The following is a 22063-nucleotide window of genomic DNA, read 5'->3' as shown; positions in this document are numbered from 1 at the left end:
AGGAAGTATTAATGCAGTTTGTTATGCATTTGTAAATGCATAACAAATATAAAAATATTAAAAAGTACATGGAAGAGAGAGAAAGGAGGAGAAAGATAGGTAAGAGGGACCACTTTTAAATGTGCCACTAAAAATTTATATAATAGCATTGTCTATTTAGTGATACTATTTTTACACATAGTTAGTAGGGGTGAGCAAACCGGGTACCCGGTTAAAATTTTAGGACCCGGACTTGGAATTGGTTGGAACCGGATCCTAAAATTCGGATTCGGAATTGAAATTGGTTCAACCGGGTCCTAAAATTTAGGGATTGGTATTGGAACCACCGGGTACCAGTTTCAGTTTCGGGTACCCACTTATGTATGTAATTGTTAAAATATAATACAAATTATAATTCTTATTTTAGTTAGGTTCATTTTTAGCGTTTAATACTTATATTTTATATGTATTAAGCTATTTGTATTTATGTTAGGTATTAATAATACTTTTTTAATTTACAAATTAGATACATTCAACATATTTTTATTATTTAAAATTTATTTAGTTTAGCATATATAAGGTAACCGGGTACCCAACCGGTTCCGGTTCCAAAAAGTTGAGAATTGGAATTGGAATTGGTTATAACCGGGTCCTTAATTTATTATCCGAAATTGGAAACACCAGATCCAATTCCGGTTTCGAGCCCGCCGGTTCCTAACCGATTCTAGTTCCAATTCCAGGTACCCGGAATTTTTGCTCACCTCTAATAGTTAGTACCACTACATGCATACATTGTACCACTGAATGTTCAATGGTACTCTTTGATCATCTAATGGTAGTAAAAACCACCCAATAACACTATTCTAAATTCAGAATATGCATTTACGTGTAATTACACCCTTGCCCCTTGTCTGCATTTCTCCATGCCTAACGAAACTCCATTAGGACAAGCTCGAAATATGAAAACAAAGAAGTACATAAGCATAGCAATTGGCTAACACTGATGACAAGGCGACGATAATGAGCTAGCACGCAAGATATGGGTGTGGCAAATTCGAATCTTGGACGTTGCTAGCGAATGTTGCGGGTGTAGCTTGTACTCCGGTCACAGGAATGTTTTGAACAAATTAAATCTTTAATTATTCTAGGAAGCGCATATAGATTTGTGCAGTGACATATTGTTTGAAAGCTCTTCAAGTCAAGTTTTCTAACCCAACTTGAATTACTTACACTACTAGAAATAGGCCGATTTCCGACGGATACAAAATTCCGTCGGAAACATCGGAACTTCCGATGGATTTCTATTCTGTCGGTTATTTCCGACGGATTTTAACAATTCATCGGAAATCCGTCGTAAATTTACGACGGAAAATAAATATGTCGGAAAAAATATGCTTTCCGACCAAAAATTCCGTCGGAAATGGAATACAATTATATATATAAAAAAAAAAATTTCGGCCTTCTTTGTTAAAACCCTAAACCAAGTAAACGTCCTCACTCCTCCTTCATTTCATTTCTGCCCTTTCTCTCTCTTCCGCCCTTCTCTTTCTCTCTCTTCCGCTTCTCTCTCTTCCTCTGCCCCTTCTCTTCTCCAATTTCCCTTTCTCTTCGCCTCCTCTCTCCTCCTCCATCTCTTTCTATCCACCATCTTCTCCTTCTTCCATCTCTTTCCTCATTTCTCTTCTCTTAGTGTTTTCCATGGCCGAAATTAATGGTTTTTTGGTCAAATTCGACCATGAAAAGTGTAGATCTACACTTTTTATGGTCGAATTTGGCCTATTTAAACCAAATTCAAGAATTCAAAGCCAATTTCAATTAATAAGGTATGTTTTTTGAGTCCTTAATTTTTTTTTTTTTTTTTTATAATTTTTTTTTAATATTTTCGGTTGCTGGCTGTTCGGTATGGTTGTGGTGGCTTGTGTGGTGGCTTAGTGCCGTTGTGGTTTGGTTTTTTGGTCAGATCTGGGTCGGTTATGAGGGTGGGTCGATTTTAGGGTTAGGTGGGTGGGTCGTTTTAGGGTTAGGTGAGTTGGTTTTTGGTTTGGGTGTGTGGGTTTGGGTCGGTTAAGTTGGTGGTTAGGTCGGTTAGGGTAGGTCTGGGTTTGGGTGTGGGTTAGGTAAAGTGGGGTGGTTGGTTCGGTTAAGGTAATGTGGGGTAGTGGGTTCAGTGGGGTGTAGGGGCTGGTGGTTGTGGGGGATTTTACGGTTTGGTGGTGGTCTGGTGGGGTGGAGGGGTTGGTGGTTGTGGGGAATTAGGGTTAGGGTTACGGGTTGGTGGTGGGCTGGTGGGGTGGAGGGGCTGGTGGTTGTGGGGGATTAGAGTTAGGGTTAGGGGCTGGTGGTGGTTTGATGGGGGTGGTGATACGCCGCGCCGGTGGTGGCGCGACATTTTTTTTTAAATTGCTGAAAATAACTTTCCGACGGACTTTTCCAGTGCTTGAAAATCTCATATGACGGAAAATTCCGTCGGAAAAGTGTTTTCGACGGAATTTCGGTCGAAAAAGGTTGTTTTTCCTACCAAGTCGTTTCCGACAACCACTTCCGACGGAATTCCGTCGAAAACCCCTTTTCCGACAGATTTCAGGTGCTTCCGACGGAATTTTTCCGTCGAAAATGGGCTGTTTTCTAGTAGTGTTGATTGGATTTGTAGTTCAAATTGAAGTTATGATAAAAAAAACTAAATAGAGGTATCAATCCAATGATTCACGTGTTTGTTCACATGAAACAATTTGGTAAGAAAATAATAATACGAAGTATTAGGAGACAATTGGCTTAGAATCATATATGTTCTGAATTGGCTTTGGATCAAATCGATCAGATTAGGTTTTGACTCATTTACTCGTGAATGTTTAATTTAATTCGTTTTAATGATTTTTTTTTTCAAAAAAAAAAAAAAAATTCTCCAATTTAATTTTTACATTTCAATAAATATTCCAATCATATTGTAAAACTCCAAATTATTTTGTTCTAGATGTATACATTATGCTTAATAGGGTACATTTTAATCAAATTTTTAAGGGCTAATGTTATGCGAAGTTCATATTAATAACAATCATCATAGATGATTGATTTTATCGTAATCATTTAATTGATGAACTTTGATTTAGAATTGAACATGTAACTTGCAGAGTCCATTCACTTTATGATCCATAGAGTTTCCGTGTTCATAGCAGGGTTGTTCCGGCAGCGGCGGAGGCAATTGCAGAGAAGCTGCGATTGCTTATTTCAAATTCTAAATTTAAAATTTCGAGTTTTATACAACACAAAATACCAGAGTACCTAAAATTGAATATTGGAATTTTCCAGATTAAAAAAAAACAAAAGGACAGTTTTTTTTTTTTTTTTTTTAAAAAATAAAGTAAATTGGTTTTTTTTTTAATTAAAAAATAATTTAAATTAGCCAAAAATAGTAAACAAGGAAAAAAAAAAGGAGAGAGCAAGTAGAAAAAAAAACCCTAATTTCCTCCATCGATCTATCTATCATGAACCTAATTCCCAAACATTGTAATTACTCGAAATTAAATTTTAATAATTTGACGAAAAAGTATAATTGTAAAATATGAAATAATTGAATTGACGTATTAAAAATTAAAAAAAAACCGTCGAACTTCCCCGTTAAAAAAAAGGCAAAAAACTAACGGAAAACTCCAACGCCGTTAGTTTCTCCAGCAACAAAAAATCCCCAAAAAAACCCTAATTCAATTCAACTTCCCCTAAAAAACCCTAACTCAATTCAATCTTATCAAAACTTAACCAAAGTTTCCGCGACCCTAACCATGGTAAAATCAAACCCTGATCACCCCTCAAAATCCTATAAATACCACCTCAAATTCATTCTTCTTCATTCACAAATCCCTCAATTCTTCAATTTTCTCTCATACAACACCCCAAATTCTCTCTCTAAAAAACAATGCCTCGACAAAGCAGCGGAGGAAGAAGACGGCGGAGATCGAAGAGAGAAGACGACGAAAAAGAGGATGAGTTGCCGGAGAAACGAAGGGCGAGTGTCTATTTTGAAGACATGGCTGATGAAAGTGATGGAAATTATGAGGATGAAGACGGTGATGGAGAAGAAGATGATGGTTTGTTTTTATTCTCTCCTCTGTTTTTTGTAGTTGTGGTTTCTGATTTTTAGGGTTTGTTGAATTCTTCTTTCTTAAATACCGTGATTTGCGGGGATTTGGGAGATTATGGATGGACGGCTCAGATTTAATCTTATTTTATTCGGAGCTAGCATATTAAAAAACATTTGGGCCTTTTTTAAAAGGCTTGGGCCGTTGCTATATGTAGGCTATCTCATTCTAAAGTCCAATTAGTTGAGGCCATTTACAACCTTTTTTTTTTTTTCTTTTTTTTTTTTTTTTCTGACTGTATATTTCATGTTATTGTGTTTTTTCTATCCCAAATTGTTCCTTGTGACTTTGTGGAATTATATTGAAAAAATAACAAATATATAAGTCAAAATTTTAAGGATCGACTTAAAAGGAAAAATGGGAAGTATTCATTTTGTGAAAAAAATAACTTATACTACGAAAGTATGGAGTATTGTATTTATGAGTGTGTTCTTTCTGACTATCTGATCATATGCACCCAAGTTTCATTTAAACGGGCTTATTAATTCTAATTTTGAAACCATTTTACCTTATTATACTTGGCACTCTTTGTTAACCACTTAACCCTTTTAGGACTTTGTTAGCAATAATTGTTATTGAGTAGGCCTTAGAATATTACTATTTATTTGTACTTGATTATTTTATAACTTGTAAGCTATCAATCAAAGCGTTAATCGTATAAGTGGAGTTGAATATATGAACAAATGTGATTATTCGATATATCATCCACTAAAATCTGTCTCCTCTGGCCAAACCTTTAGGACATGGTGTTCTAGCATTACAGTTTATCTATGATAGTTATTCCATACTTTTGATAAGCAACAACTATTTTGTCTATTTAATTTCTAGTTTGTTGATCAAATGATATAAATGCATATATATGCATACGTGACTGCATGATTTGAAACTTTTTTTTAAAAAACAAATTATATCAGAAGATCACTTGCATTACAGTTAAGTGGCTTAGTAATGAAACTAATAAATTGGATGTATATATGTAGGCTTTTTGGTTGATTCAGAGGATGATAACCCAGAAGAATATGAATTCGTTGAGAGAGTGCCTAAACCATCATTGGTGGATAGGAGAGACGAGGAAGAAATGGATGTCGCCGCTATGGAGAAGATGATCAACGAAAGGTATGGTTCTAGAAGTTCAATGAGCTATGATGAAGACTTTGAAGAAGAAATCATAGAGTTGGAGCAGCAGACTTTGTTGCCAAGTGTTAGGGACCCAAAACTATGGTTGGTTAAATGTTTGGTAAGGAAGGATACAAATGATGAGTCTTTACTCATTTATAATGCTTAATCTTTGTTTACACCATTATATGAAAGCTTATTGTATGTGATGTGTATTCAAATGTGTGTGTAGCCTGGCCGCAAAAAGGAAGTTGCTGCTTTTCTTATGCAGAAATAATTGGAGAAAGATTCTAAATCAAAGATTTTATCAGCTGTTGCCCTCGATCATCTGAAGAGTTATATCTATGTTGAATCATACTGTGAGACTCATGTTAAGCAGGTTTGTCATTCTGTTTTCGCTATGTAAATGACCATGTACTGATGTACATAATGATGCTGTTGAAAATCTAATTAGTTAATGTATATCTTTTGTCATAATTAGGCATGTAAGGGAATGCGTAATGTCTCTGCTAGGAGTGTAACAATGGTACCTCTGAAAGAAATGAGGAATGTTCTCTCAGTTGAGCCACATGATCGTACAGATGATCATGTTTCGAGAGGGGATTGGGTTAGACTGAAACGATCTAGTTACAAAGGCGACCTTGCTAAGGTTTGAATTTGATGTCCTTCTGTTAGTTTAGATGAACTACTACAAGAGGGGGGGGTGAATGGTAGTAGGTTCTAATCGCGGAACTTATGCGGAAATAAACAATTAAAACGTAAAGGAACTTAAAGCACACAGCAAGTTTTACGAGGAAACCATCCAGTGCCTAACTGGAAGTAAAACCTCGGCCCTATTGGGACTTATAAACAAATTCCACTATAATAGGCAACTCTCCTAGTACAACCTATTACACAGACCTTTGCTTCGCAAGTTCCTCTTAAGACACTTGCTAATTGATAAGAACCTATCCTATCAGACCTAAGACAAACTCAGACACCTTTTTCGACCCAAGACACACTCAGGTTCCTTTCTCGACCTAAGACACACTCAGGTTCCTTTTTCCCACTTGCAACCCAAGACAGACTCGGGGTGACTAACTACCACTCGAATTTTAGAGAATTCAAACTCATACACTCAAACATGAATTTAAGAGAATTCACAATCTCACCCCAAAATACAAAACACTCAAAACCCTTTTTCCCATTACAAGATCTCATTGAATATTTCTAAATACATATCTATGAATAAAGAGATAAAACTAATATGTTGGACACTCGAAATTTGTCTGGAACTCACTGGACGTACTGTAACCAAAACCTGATAGGAACTTTGACCAGGAGAACTGACTTAGCTTCGTGGTGAAGGCTAAAACCATTAAGCACGACCACTACACTTCGTCAGCCTCAACTTTGAATGAATACATATGAGCATATTTATAGTACACTCGAATTATTCATTTCATCTTGAAAAAGATAGATTTTCTGAAAAGATAAGTTTAAAAGATATTTTCTAAAAACAAGTTTTCCGAAAATATATCTTTTTGTTAAGAATAAAATCTGTCAATAATAATAAGATAAACCTAACATAAAATCAGATTTTATTCCAATCTTATCTTTTAGTTTAAAAATACTTCTTAAACAAAATTTATCTTTTTCCAAAAGGGATCAATTAGAAGATAAATATCTTTATTCAGTAAAACCAAATCCCTAAAATATATGCACGTATTAGATAAATATATATATCATTAAAACCGATTTTTAACGACGTACATACTTAAGTTCCTATTAGGTTCCTGAACTCTAACAGTCTCTGAGTTCCTGGCAAGTCAGTTACTCTAATTTCATTGACTGGTTGGAGTTCACCTAGGTTCTATATAGACTTGTTCCAGACCGACTTTTATGTCCAACATACTTACATGAATCCTAGAGCAATATACTTCTATTTCTCTGTCTTCATGTTGCTTCTCTGAAACTCTTGTTCTGGAATCCTGTAGTCTTGATATATTCTGGATCTTAGGGTTTGCCCCAGCATTACACCGAAACCAGGTCGTTACAACCCGTTTCGAAGTTCCTGTTAAGAAACTTCTGGAAGTTCCATTTCTGGAACTCTTCTTCTAACTTTACTTGTATCCTCATGGATCTTCTAAAGTTCCTCTGTTTCAGTTCCTACTTCAGCCCTCAACGCTTACTGAACCTGCAAACATCTCAACACTAGAAAATCCTTATTAAATGGAAGTTTGCTCAATTCTTAACATCATCATCAAAACCTCATAAGGGTCAACAAGTTGCCCCTTTTTAATGATGACAAACTGAGCAAACTTTTGAGGATAACAAATCAACTCAGAAGGTTAGTTTTTTCATTTATAAAAACAGTAAAGAAAACTAAGCTAAATTAAAAGACTTCTACACATACATGACATATATATGTATAGGATACTTACCTCGTGAAGCTAACATATGTAAACACCTATTTACACAGTTACCTTCATGGTTCCTTAGCCATCATCATGCTTATCAACCATAACACTTATCGTTGTTCTTGTTCCTCTATTGCTTATCCTATATTGCTCAAGTTCCTTACATATATACCTATCATTACTCAGGTTCCTTGTATCCTGTTCCAAGCATAACTTGCTCTTTCTATGCACAACTTAACATACACGTTAAATAGATAATCATCATTATTTTATAATCATCAAAACCTAATTGCTCAACACCTTCCTATCTCATTGGGTCGATCGATGTTTTATCACTTGTTTCATTTTCACTTTTGAAATATATGTTATATTGTCTTAGATTGTAGATGTTGATACTGTGAAGCACAAAGTTACTGTGAAAGTTACTCCTAAGTTGAATGCCTTAACTTTGTCAGATAAACTGGTATGTACTTAATTATCTTTACAACTTTACAAGTAGTACTTCAGACGTAGAGATTTGCTGAAGTTTGAGATTTATAATTAAACACAAACTTTGGCTACTCTTTGCTTTTCTCAGGAAGGTGTAGATTACTTGTATAAGACAGTTGCTCTGAGTTCAGTTATCACAGGAGATATACATCCAAGTATACAAGAAGTTGAAAACTTTTGAGAAATTGGAGAATCTGATGCAGATATGGCGACTTTATTTAAAGGAAAAGAAAAGGGATGTTGGATGAGGGGAGATGCAGTTGTGGTGGTGAAAGGTGATTTAAAGAATTTGAAGGGATTTGTTGAGTACGTGGAGGGAGATATCGTTCATATTAGACCTACACCTACTGAGAAGATACCTTTGGTAAAAGTCCATTCAATGTACCAATCAGTTAGAAAAATGATGATTACATTCCTGTTTTGATGGCTCATGTTATTCTTCTTTGTGGCAGAAAACGGTTGTTGTGCAAGGAAAGGAGCTCGCCAAGTATTTTGAACCGGGGTGTCAAGTGAAGGTTATAAGTGGTCAGCTGGAAGGTGCAACCGGTATGGTTGTAAAGGTTTATCAAAATAAGCTTGTTATTCTATCTGATGCATCAAAAGACCTTGTAAGTCCATATTGCAACATTTCTGATTACTCTGACTTACTTGGCATGATTGCATGAAGCAGCATTCACATAGTATATGTATTTTCCCCTTTGCAGATTACCGTGTTTTCTGCACAAGTCGTTGAATCGAATGAGACATCAGAAAGCAGAACTAAATTTGGGATTTGTGGTTGTAGTATTCAGGAGAGACCTGTAAGTTCATTTGGCTTTGCACTTGTTGAATCTCTTCCCCTGTCTTTTCTCCGCAGTCCTCAGGCTCTGATGTGTAACTGTCATCTCCATTTTTTGCAGCATAATTCCTCAGCCTCGAAACCTTTATCACAGCCTGCCTTTTCATCCTACAAATCGCTGCCTGGAAGTCGTTCTTCATCTACATGTATGTTAATTTTCTGGTCTAAAGACAATTATTAGATTTCAAATGCAAGATTTTTATTTCTAAAGTCATTTATTTAAACCTATGTACTGATAATTGATGTTGTGCACTGCACAGTGGGACGAGTGACTGGGAACACTTCAAAAAGACATGATTCATTCATTGCTCAACAATTTCCCCCTTTTTGATGATGACAAACTAATGATGCTTATCACATATTAAAGGATAATCATTGTACATTTATTCCCCCTTAGTTTTTCAAGGAAATAACATATGAACAAGTTAAGAACATTAAGAACATACACAAGAACTTAACATAGTTAGGAACTTAGCAATACACATCATTATCAATATATATATATACTTTCAACGATCATGATGTATGAACTTTAGACTTAATTACTGCATACCATAAGCATCATACATATTCTTCCCCCTTTTGTCATTATCAAAAAGGGTATTGTTCCACATGTTTGTTTTTCGTAAATTATACACACTTAAAGTCATATGTCACACCTACCACCATATAATAAGTAAATATATAATGGTTAAACACTTGTTGTTCCTAAAAGCCTCAAGGTACTCACTTTTCAAACACGGATACCATTTTCACACTAATTTCCAACTCACAATCCAAAGGCCCAATTTCAAAACCCTTAATTGAACTTGACAAATAAGAGGTTAAGAATCAATTAAATATCAGAGCTAAAAAGTTAGGAATGGACTGCATGAATAGACAAATGAAAGCGTAAGCTGAACGAATCCATATACTTTCTGCTTCATATTTTGCCTAATTTTGTACTCTTGTGTGCAGTTGAACGAATCCATATATCTGACAAAGTGCCTGTTTCAAACACCATCTAGTAAGTTCCATTCTAATGTTACTACTCTATCTCCTTAATCTTCGTTTTAATAGACTATGTCGGTTTTTAGCTATTGATGTTTGTGTAATACTTCATCCTTGCAGCAATATGCCGCAACAGCGGACAGGAGGAGAAACACCTTTGCATCCTCGTACACCTTTGCATTCTATGGGAGGAGAGACACCATGGAGAACTCCTTTCCGAAGCCCACACCCATGTATGAATTTAGATGAATTACTTGTAGTATTTTGAACACTGAATTCTTACACCATTAATCTAATATCATTTCCTTTTGTTTTCTTTTCAGCTACACCTATTCACCATGGCTCAAGAGAATCTACTCACAAACAGTGGAATTCTTTTGCATTGACAAGCCCTTCTAGACTCGTCTCTACACCTTAAAATTAACTTGTCTTCGTGGTGTAGCAACCATATATATATATATATATATATATATATATATATATATATATATATATGAGCCATGTAGTACATAAGTAGTATTGTGATTATGACAAGATTGAGCGTAGTTGAATACTATTTAATAAAGAATATGTTTAACTATTCGTACCATTGTATTGCAGTGTAATAATGATTTGGGTATAGCGTTATTCACTTATTCCCAAAAGATGTTATACTCACACACTCGTCCATTGGGACCGGCCAGCCCGTGGCATGCCATGACCTTGAATGAAAAAGACTACAACATGAACATGGGGTTGGCAAGTATGCATGACATTCTGTAGGTTGGGCTTATGTTTAAACAGAGAGAGTATGCTTTGGCGCGCTAATGTCCCTTTGAGCTTTGTTTTAGTTTTTTGCTTATGTCAAATTATAAATAAATTAAGTACAGAAACAAGAAGTGAATTCATTCATAAATCATAATTTTGCTGCAAATGAAGTACAAGTAGATAAAACTCAGGAGCCATCGAATTGTGAACAACATTCAAAGAGATTAAAGGAACAAACATTACAATAATTTTTTGAAACAACAGAAACCTTTCATACTTAGATGTTGAAGTTTTCAAGACATACATCATCAAATATCAGCAGCTTCAGCAGGAAATCAGAGAAATTAGAGGGTCACAAATGCTCTGAAGCTGCTCCAATCTTTCCAGAAATTCATCAGCCTTACTGACATTAAAATCACCGTCTTCAAGCCATTGAACTGTTTCATCAATGGCTTCCTCAATCGTCAACTTTGTATTCTTTACTAAATTCTTTCCGCACCTTTTTAACTTATCCCACATATTATCAGTATAGTTCTGCAATTCAAGCTTAGCTTTTACAGCTTTTTGGTACTCATCATCCTCTGCCTTGTACTTCTTAGCATTTCTCAGCATTCGATCTACATCTTCTTTGGATAACCTACCACTGTGATTCGTAATTGTGATTTGGTTCTTGTTAGTAGTTCCAATATGCTGAGCTGACACTGTCAGGATACCATTATCGTCAATTTCGAAGCAGACTTCAAATTTTTGGTCACCTTCCGGGGCTGGAGGAATGTTGTGCAGTCCAAACATACCTAAGAAGTTGTTGTCAAAAGCCATGGGTCTCTCACCTTCGAACACAGGAAATGCTATCTCTGTCTGGTTGTCCTCTGCAGTACAAATGTCCTTTTGTGACTTTTTCACTGGAATGGTAGAATTTCTTGGTATGAAAACGCACATTGCACCACCTTTAAGCCTAAATCCAAGGGACAAAGGAGTGACATCCATTAGTGTAAAGTCATTATTGTTACGTGCACCGCTCAAGATTGCTGCATGAATTGCAGCACCACATGCAACAGCCTCATCTGGGTTAATGCCTTTGCTGAGCTCTTTTCCATTAAAAAAATCTTTCAGCAGTTCTTGGACCTTTGGGATCCTACTGGACCCACCAACAAGGACAACGTCATCAATATCTTCCTATTTCATACCTGCTTCACTCAAACATTGCTCAACGGAATCTATACAGCTTGTAAAGAAAGCATTATTCAATCTTTCAAATTTGGCGCGAGAAATGGTTGAGTTGAAATCAATACCATCGTAAAGAGAATCTATAGAAATAGTTGTCTCTGTAGTTGATGAGAGCATCCTTTTTGCTTTTTCACAAGCATCTCTTAGCCTCCCAAGTGCCTTCGGAATTTCACTAATGTCCTTCTTGTGTTTCCTCTTAAACTCGGCTACAAAGTGGCTCATCATTTTATTGTCGAAATCACTCCCACCAAGGTGAGTATTCCCAGCTACTCCTCTCACTTCAAATGCATCTTTTTCAATACAGACCAATGATACATCAAAGGTTCCCCCACCAAGATCGAATACTAGCACATTCTTGGCTGCCTCTTTGCGGTCAGTACCCATTTTATCAAGGCCATAGGCAATGGCGGCAGCTGTTGGCTCATTAATAATGCGCATGACATTCAGCCCGGCAATGGTGCCTGCATCTATGGTTGCTTGACGCTGGGAGTCATTGAAGTATGCAGGAACAGTGATAACGGCATTTTTTACTTCTGACCCAAGATAGGTTTCTGCTGTCTCTTTCATTTTCAAAAGAACCATTGAGGCTATCTCTTCTGCAGCAAATTCCTTCTTTTTATCCTTATAAGTGACAGCAAACATAGGTCTATTCTCATCATCGTTCGAGTCAATAACCTTGAATGGCCAGTGTTTTATGTCATTTTGTACTATTTCATCTGTAAATGTTTTACCAATAAGCCTCTTTGCATCTGCATCAAATACATGTACACATCATGAGTTCAAATCTTGTATCTATGAGTGCGCTAGGCTTTGATTTTGACTTGGGATCAAAAAAATAATTAAAAATGATTTACTTCTGTCAAATGGAGCCTAAGTGGAAACTGGAAAAGAATCACATTGATGAACATGGAGTGGGAGTTTAGTTTGACAAACATAAAACTTATGTTAAAAACAAAGCAGTATGCCTCACGGCTAACCCATGAAAAGGACAGAGTCAAATACATTTTATTCAACTTACTTTTGGGTTAAACGGAAACTAGTGAATTTACAAATAAAAATAACTTACAACAAAATCATCTATTCTTTCATTTTTGTAAGGAATTTTTGACAATAACCACGACAATTGTTGTTGTTTTAGTAAAAACTACCAATAATTTTTTGTTTGAAATTTATCACCTACTTTTTCCAAAACACTAAAACTTACTACTTACTTTTTCCAAAATAGTTACCACCACTTTTTGGAGGGAAGTTTTATATTTTCATAAATTACTAGATTAGTCCCGTGCGATGCACGGATTTCTTTGATATATAGAGTATATATTTTATGCATTTTTAAATGAAATTAATTTTTACCTCGTATTAGAAAAATTATAGAGACATAAGCACATAACCATTAGTTGTAAATGCTAATTTTATAAAATTAATTTTGAAGAAGAACAAACCGAATATGAAAATTAGAGCATATACAAAAAAGTTAGATTTGTACTATACGATTTTAATTAAGCAAATATGATTTTAAACTTGAAATATATAAAGGAAAATAGAAAAAATAAATATATACGTACATCAAAGTATTTTGTTCGATGAATCATAAGGGAAAGATGCATTAGATATCAATAGTTGGCGATAGAAGAAAAATAAATAAATTAAAGAATATAGATAAATTGAAAGGAGGAGAAATTAAATTTGAAATTTAAATCCAAAGAAAACATAATGACATCAAATTTTATTAGGCAGGAAAATTTTTCTTATAAAGCTGTCATGTGGACAATATGATGTCAGCTGTTTCTACTTTAATAATATTTATAGATAGATGGGTGGTAAATTTTAGTGTTTTGTAAAAAAAAAAGTAGGTGATAAATTTCCAAAAAAAAAAAAAAGTTGTTTATGGTTATTACTAAAACATTAATGTAGTTAATACTCCCTCCGGTTCGTAATAATCACAACAATTTTCTGTTACATCCGTTTCATAATGGTTACAACACTTTCTATTTACGTAATAACCCACAATTATTTTATTATTTCTCTCTCCCACTTACCCCACTTGTATAAATATTTAATTATTTCTCTCTTAAAAACCCCACTTATATTACCTTTTTTTTTTTTTTAATTTCTTTCTACTATTAACAATAAAATATATTCTGTAGGAAAATTTAATTTGAATAATCCAACCTTTGCCTGATTTATGTTTAATAATCTGACCTTTTAATTATTGTACAATTAGATAATAATCCAAACTTTATACCCCATTCGATTCCATTAGGCCAAATTAGTCACCAACCTACAACACCAAGTCATCTTGCCATATGTCGCGTTTTGATTCGTCCAATTTTTTTTTTTAAAAAAAAACAAAAATCAATTTTTTAAAACTTTTTTAATTAAAAAAAATTATTTTCCCCCGGCCACCTTTCCTGTCACCCTCCCTTGAAACCACAATTTCTCTCCTCCCACCATCCGTTCTCTCATGCCTCTACTCATCACATGCAAACACTCATAAACCCCTCAATTCTCTCTCCTCCCATGTCTATTGCCATGCCTTTCTTTCCCAACTAAACCCTCAAATTTCTTCAATTTCTAAAACTACCCAGAAACCCAAATGAAGGCAAAAGCAAGCATAAGTCATTGAACCCAGAATTCAATCCCAGAAAAATGTAATTCAATCGTGGAAGAAATCAATTAGACCAAGAAAGAAGGGAGAGGCAAGAGAGATGGTGAACATTGGGGCTCGCTGCTGGTGGGGTTTGCGGGGGGTTTCGGGATAGAGGTGGTTTCGAGGTGGGAATCGGTTCGATGGGGTGGGGTTGGTCTACCGGGAAGGGGGGTGTGGGTGGGTGGGTGGGGCTACAAGGGAAGGGGAATGCAGAGTGGCAGAGGGTTTAGAGATGGTGGCTAGGAGAAGGAGGAGGGTGAAAGTTTTTTTTTTATATACTAGATTAGTGTTTTAACAAAAAAACATTTCAGCATAGAATTACAAATACAAATAATCTTTTCAAATTTGTCATAAATTCATTGTTAGAAGGTAAACCTAACACAATATTTTTATACTCGTATTTCTTAAGTATGTATAAATAAATAGCTTTAATTTCTTGTTAAATGATCAAACATCTAAAATAAATTGATAGATAAAATCATAAGCCCATGTAGTTAATGATATACTTATAAATACATTCAATAATGATTTCTATATAATTGACCTCTAGTAGCCAACTTTAAATTAATTAACACAACATCCAAATTGATGAATAATCAAAACCATTTGATGTAGGAGCTGCAAAGACTCTGCAAAATCAAAATACTAAGTCCAAATTTCATAACTATCAATCATCCTACTCTTGGAATATGAAGTAAAAGAGAACATAAATAAACGTTGAAAATAATACTGATATTTTTTATTTTTGATTAGAAAATAATACTGATACTTGCATACTTCATTCAATAATGAAATACATAGATGCCTCTTGCCCTACAATAACAAACTTAAACTAAAAAATAGATAATGCTAGTACTTAGTGGATAAACATGAGCCATGATTTACTCCACCAAATAAACTGATTTCTAATACTCCTAAAAATCTACTACGCACTTTATTTGAGGAGATTTTTTTTTAGAGGAAAATCGGATGGTGCCTTATATTATTAATTTGTCCATAAAGATGTATGGAGCAACCTCACAAGGACTATGGTTCTCCCATACCTGTTCAAAACCAAAAGGCACAATGCGGGCTAAGTTATGAGCTACAGTATTACCCTCCCGCTTTACATGACACCAAGTGATAGAATTAAAACTAGTGCTAGAGCTAATAATGTCTTCGAGTAAGGCATCCAAATCAGAGAAGAAGATTGATCCCTTGCACAGCCTCCCAATGAGCACTTGACAGTCCGATTCAAGCACGATATTAGACAGATTGTAGCGTTTGGCAAGCCTCACAGCCATGGCTGCCGCTTTACATTCGGCAATTAAAGGAGGCCAATAAGCTCGAACTCTCCTGGTGGCTGCAAATACAACATCACCCTGCCAATCTCTCGCAACAACCCCCAAACCAATCCAACCATCTTCACTGATTGAGGCATCACAATTCAATTTTATCGTACCTGATGGCGGGGCAGACCAAGTTTTGGGGCTACTGCACTTCCTCTTCGCTGTTGTACCATAAATCTTTTTTGCATAAGATTCACAATCTGCTGCTAGGCACTTAACTCTGTCCACCAGTGAAGGATGGAACGAGTCTATTCCTTTAAAAATCTTGTCATTTCTTCTATTCCAGATATACCACATGAGTATAGCACCCCTACATTGTAATTGAGATTTGTGCTTGCTCCAGCCTTCAAAGAAATCAATGAAGTCCAAATCTTGCGGCCAATGGACTAGCTCCTTGCAGCTACATTCGTCCCAAAGGTCTTTGACAGTATAGCAGTCGAAGAGAGCATGGCGAACTGTTTCAGGGCAGCCAGGGCACCACGGACAGTCATCCTCTACAGCCATATGTCTATATTTCAGATATGCTTTGACAGGGAGCGTACCAGTGCAAATTCTCCAGATAAAATGTCTTACTTTCGGCGTGACTTCAAGCTTCCATATGTTAACCCAAGACTTGTGGAAATTGTCAAGGTTACATAATTTGCCCAATAAATAAGCCGTTTTCACAGAGTATTTTCCATCCATCGAGAACGCCCAGCTAGGAATGTCGGGGATACCTCTAGAGCTTAGGGGGATCGAAAGTATGCAGCGGGAGTCAGCTTCATAAAATAATGCCATGATACGATCAACATCCCACTCACGGGTTTCGTGATTAATTAAATCAGAAACTCGCTGCACCTCATCAGAAGGGGGAGAGGAGATAGATCTACTCTCACCGCTGTCGATCCAAGGGTCATGCCAAATGTTAACATTGGTACCGTCACCAATCCTCCATAAGAGCCCTTCTTTTATTAAAGATTTTGAAGACCAAATACTTCTCCAAGAGAAGCTACTCGACCAACCCATATTAGCATCTAGAAAAGAGCTTTTGGCATAGTACTTAGCCTGAAGTACTTTGCTTAGAAGAGAATTCGGGTGACTAACCAAGCGCCATGCTTGTCTACCAAGTAATGCATCATTGAACACGTTGAGATCACGAAGACCCAAGCCCCCGAGACATTTTGGAGTACAAATGTCACTCCAACTCTTCCAATGAACTCTCCTTGCCCCATCAGAATTACCCCATAAGAAACGAGCCATCATACTATGAATGTCTTGAATAATACCCGCCGGCAATTTATAGACACCCATAAGATATGTAGGAATTGCTTGAATAACCGACTTGAGAAGAACCTCTTTACCCGCTCTAGACAACAATTTCTCCTTCCACCCATTTAATTTCTTCCAAATTCTATCTTTTAGTGCCTCAAACACCATCCTCTTAGACCTACCAATAATGGTTGGTATGCCTAAATACTTCCCATGCTTGTCATATGGCACTAACAACCTAATATCCATTAATTCCTAACTTTTAAGCACATAAAATAATTTAATTACAAATTATTTTGAAGGAATAATATCAAGGCAAAAACTAATGAGCGCCCCCGGGCGTTAGATAAGAGAATTAAAAGTGGAAATATTAGAGTAAAACTAACATTAATTACACCGAACGACGCGTGATTTTGTCATGCATTCCTAACTTAATACTCTTTCAACCAATAAAATTATTCCTTAACTAATGCCCTGGAGCGCTCGTTAGCAAGATCCATAATCAAAATGCAATGCATAATCCCAAGCTCAAAATATCTATTTTTTATAAGAAACTTAGCTGCTTATGAAATATCACAAAAAAAATGAAATCATCAAAGCTTTTAGGCGGGAAAAAATTTAATTGAAAAGCAACACGTGTAAAATTGTGATGTCAGCGGTTGCTACTTTAGTATTAGTTATAGATATATTTTTTATTTTAATTTTTCCTTTATTTTTATTTTATAAAATTGAAGAGAAAAAAGAAAATAAAAAAATTTACCCAAAGAACAGGTAACTGGTCATTTTGGCCTAATATAATTAATTAATTATAGAATAGAATGGGGCTTAAAAGCTTGGATTATCTATACATATACTAAAGTAATCCCCGCATTTCTTCAAAAAAAAAAAAAAAAATACAAAAGTAATCCCCGCAATGGACACTTGGCAAAATTTGATGAAAAAATTTCCTTCCAAAATGCTACTTAATTTTTTTTAAAAATTAAATTCTTTTAATAATTTTATATATATATATATGCAACACATTAAAATTTTAAGGAAAAATATTAAATAAATTCATACTTCAAAATAAAAATAAAATAAAATGGTGTTACATAAGTCATTTAATTTCAATTGACTATTATTAATAATAATAATAATAATAATAATAATAATAATAATAAATTTTATTATTCTGAATCCGTGCATTGCACGGGGGCAAAACTAGTTGTACAATAATCAAAAGGTTGAATTATTGAAAATAAATCAGGTAGAGGTTGGATTATTTAAATCAAATTTTCCTAAAATATATTCCCACTAAACAAATGGAGTAATTGTTAGTGATTATTGTAAAAAAATCCTTTTTGTAACTATACCATAGCTAATTTTAAAAAACATGATTAACTAATTAACTCAAAATCATTGACCCGAACTCGAACTTATGAACCCAGGCCAGAGTGGAGTGACCCAAACATGACTCGATACCCAAACGTGACCCGATCCAACTGTATATGACACGAAATTGACCTGAGTGGAAGTTGACCCAAGATTGGAAGTGTCCCAACCTGATTTTAACCCGAATTGTGATCTAAATAGACCCAATACTTGAAGTAACCCAATCCGATGTAACCTGATACCTGAAATGACTCAAACTATAATTACCTTATAATACTTGTAATACACATGCATGGTTTTGTTGGCCAACAACCAAGTGTAAAAGTTCAAATCATTAAAAAAAAAAAAAAAGTAGTCTTAGATGATATGAGTAACGTGTAATTTTGTTATTAACAAAGAGTTTTACTTCATTCATCAAATATTGGTATTGACATATTTGTTTTGACAAGAAATATTTGTATCTACATATACAATTAAAATTTAAAATGGAGCTAAAAATTGAAATGATCTGATCCAAATTTAATCTGATAATTGGACTTGATATTTAAATTTGACCCGACTTAAACTGAACCTAACCCGAATACAACCGGATTATCTATTGACCCGGTGCTCGGCCCAAAACCAAAGTGACCCAACGCGACCGTAACCCGATTATTTGTTGACCTGATCCGTACTCGACTCGAATGACCCGTTTTACTTCTATGATTTTTGTAAAAAGAATAACCTACTTAATTTTTTATATGTAGTTGCAAAAATTTATACCCTGTATTGATTTTTGGAGGAAAAATTACCATTACATTGATTTTTTTTTAAATGTAAAAGATACTTTTATAAAAGATTTAGAATGATACATAACTCGAATATAATTGTAAAGTAGGAATTGAAGGAAAATACTATAGCAAATTAAGTATTTCTTAAAGGTTATTTGATTTAGCTAAATTCGTTATCGTTAATTTGGAGAAATTTTGGTGATTTTTTGTGGATTTTAAAAATGGATTCGGAGCATGACATAAGAGTGGGGTGGGGGCCGGTTGTTGGAGTGGGAGGCCTAGGTGCCCGGGTTGGGGTTGGCGTTGGCAATGGAAAGGGGATAGGGGGTGGCTGGCTAGGGGCTGATGGAGGCTACTCTGAAAGGGAAAGAGGAAAAAGTGGTTGCCGTAAAAGGGGTGGGGCTAGGGTGGTCGATGCCTGACTTGGTGGGTCAAATCTCATTTTTTGGGTAAAGGTCCCTCCTTGGAGAAAAAAAAAAAAACTATTTTTGATCCTCCTACCATTTTTGTAGGGTAAATACAAATTAATCTATGAGATACACAAAATTTGTTTATCATATGACAATTTTATAAATAAATCAACAACTTTTTTAATAAAAGTGGGTCCTACAATAATGATGACTGAATAAAGTTATTGATTTATTAAATTTTGTTTATCACAGAGATTAACGGGGGCTTTCCATTTTTTTTAAAGTCATTTACTCATTTGTGACAAAAAATAAAAAAAATAAAGTGGACATAAAATGTCCTTTGTGACAAAATTTTCATAATATCAATAAGACAATAATAATCAATGAGCGTAACAATACAAAACGAAATGAAAACAATTCAAAGCAGCAACATGCTACAATGGAGTTAGTTGCAGCTAGCTTAAGTAGAGAGATTACCATAGATTGTATTAGTAGGATTAAGATTTGCCTGGTTCTTAGCAGCCTCGCCAATGGCGATTGTTCTCTGTGAAGGCTACACAAGACGGTGTCGTACGGTTGCCTTGGTCGTTCACAATGATTTCAACTTTATTATGCTCCCAAACTGCTACACAAGAGTATGTTGTCCCAAGATCGATTCCTATTGCTGGCCCTATATCTTCTCCTCCTTTCTCGCTCATTTTTGTTCTATTATTAAATTACTGCAGCTATGTTTGACACCTTAGTGCTTAGTTCACAAAATAAGTACAACCACAATGTAAAATAAAATATGGAAGAGTAAACTAATCTATTGTCCAATCTCACAAAAATCTGAATTAAAACAAAATTGTAAAGAATCAATTCAACCAAAAAAATTAAACAAATGTTTGTTTTTTTTTTTTTTTAAAAAAACTAATGTCTAAAGAACTTACAATTTAGAGGCCAATGACTGAAAATGATTCTAAAACGTACTCAAAGCGAGACTATTAGAGACTTAGAGTAAGGGCTTGAAAAGTAGCTTTTTTATAATGCTCAAGTCGAGCAATATGTTAATGACGTATTGACTATTCATTCACTTGGCAAATTTTTTTTTAAAAAAAAATTATTTATATATTGTGTGTGTGTGGGGCTCATAGAGTTATTTTGAATTTTCTTTTATTTTGAGCTAATTCTTAGGCTATATTCGTAAACTATTAAGCAAGATTGGTTTGTTTCTTAGAAATTGCACATAACATTACGAAATGTTTGATGTGACTTGCCCCTTCCATTCTTCCAAGATGTATTTTGAAGCCATTCCATAATCCATATTCCATAGGACCATACTCTTAACAATTCTGGTAGGCGTTACCGCGTTAATGCCAATTGCCAAGGTTGTTTGTATTCATCCATCCGTTAAAGGACAAGACTTTAGAGTCAAAGTCCACGGTCAATATGATCCATTTGTTCTATTTTTGTTAGACATCTTTCATCGGAACTTGTTCTTTTGGGCTGAATTGAATTAAAGATAAGTTTTTTTTTTTATTTATTTTTATTTTTATTTTTATTTTTTTTTATTTAATACACTTATCAAATACTTCGTATAAACTTTTTTTTTTAAGTGTTATATTTTAACACTGGGAATAAGAAAGGGTTTGGTATTACGTGTACAAATCTCTCATGACACATACCTTTTTATTCCCGTAAAAAAATAAGTATGTGCCATAAGAGCAAGTGTGTTGCAAAATGGAGTAAAAGAAAACAGATAAAGTATTACATTCATCTCTCTCCTCTTATGGTTCTCAACTAAAATCAAAACTATTTTTTTGGCCTTTCATATCTTTTTTTTTTTTTAGTAATTCAACTACCTCACTTACATTATATTATATTTAATTTAATTAATTTACATCAAAAAACAAAAAAAGCTTTAAAAGTTTTTTGTTAAAAAAAAGTTTAAAAAATTGAATTAGTTTATAACACCCTAGAAATTCCTTTCCTTTACAATACCTGTTTTGCTCTTTTTAAAACTAAAAATAGGAAAATCTAAAACATTACCGCCACCGTGAAAACGGCTAAGGCAATTATCAAAGACACATAGCGGAAGACTATCTTTAAAAACATTCAAAACAAGTCAACTATAAAGTCATCCAAAACGAAAGTAAAGTCAAACCAAAGTCAACTTACAACTTGGAACCATTGTAGGCCCTTATTAAAACCAAACAAACTTAAAAACCTTTGCGCTAGTCTCACAAGCATAATATAAAATAACTAAAGCAATAAATCACATCATAATCTTATGGAAACTAAGCATGATTTGCTCTTTGCTCATGCCCCATCATGAATACGCTTCATCACCTAAAAAGCTCCTCTCTACTTATCCCCACTACTCACCATT

The 22063-nt window shown here is 34.7% G+C and overlaps 1 pseudogene across 1 annotated transcript; it reads right to left on the bottom strand.

The window, feature by feature from the left end:
* Positions 1 to 10830: 10830 nt before the first annotated feature.
* Positions 10831 to 20509, bottom strand: LOC145585262 (heat shock cognate 70 kDa protein-like; annotated as a pseudogene). The gene is made up of 2 exons (XR_014100613.1): positions 20173 to 20509; positions 10831 to 12667 (listed from the first exon to the last, which is right to left on the bottom strand). The product of XR_014100613.1 is annotated as a heat shock cognate 70 kDa protein-like (transcript).
* Positions 20510 to 22063: the final 1554 nt, after the last annotated feature.

The sequence above is a fragment of the Chenopodium album genome, chromosome 16 (genome assembly GCF_948465745.1).
Source record: "Chenopodium album chromosome 16, dcCheAlbu1.1, whole genome shotgun sequence".
Classification (NCBI taxonomy): domain Eukaryota; kingdom Viridiplantae; phylum Streptophyta; class Magnoliopsida; order Caryophyllales; family Amaranthaceae; genus Chenopodium; species Chenopodium album.
This window is presented reverse-complemented; position numbering and strand designations above follow the sequence as displayed.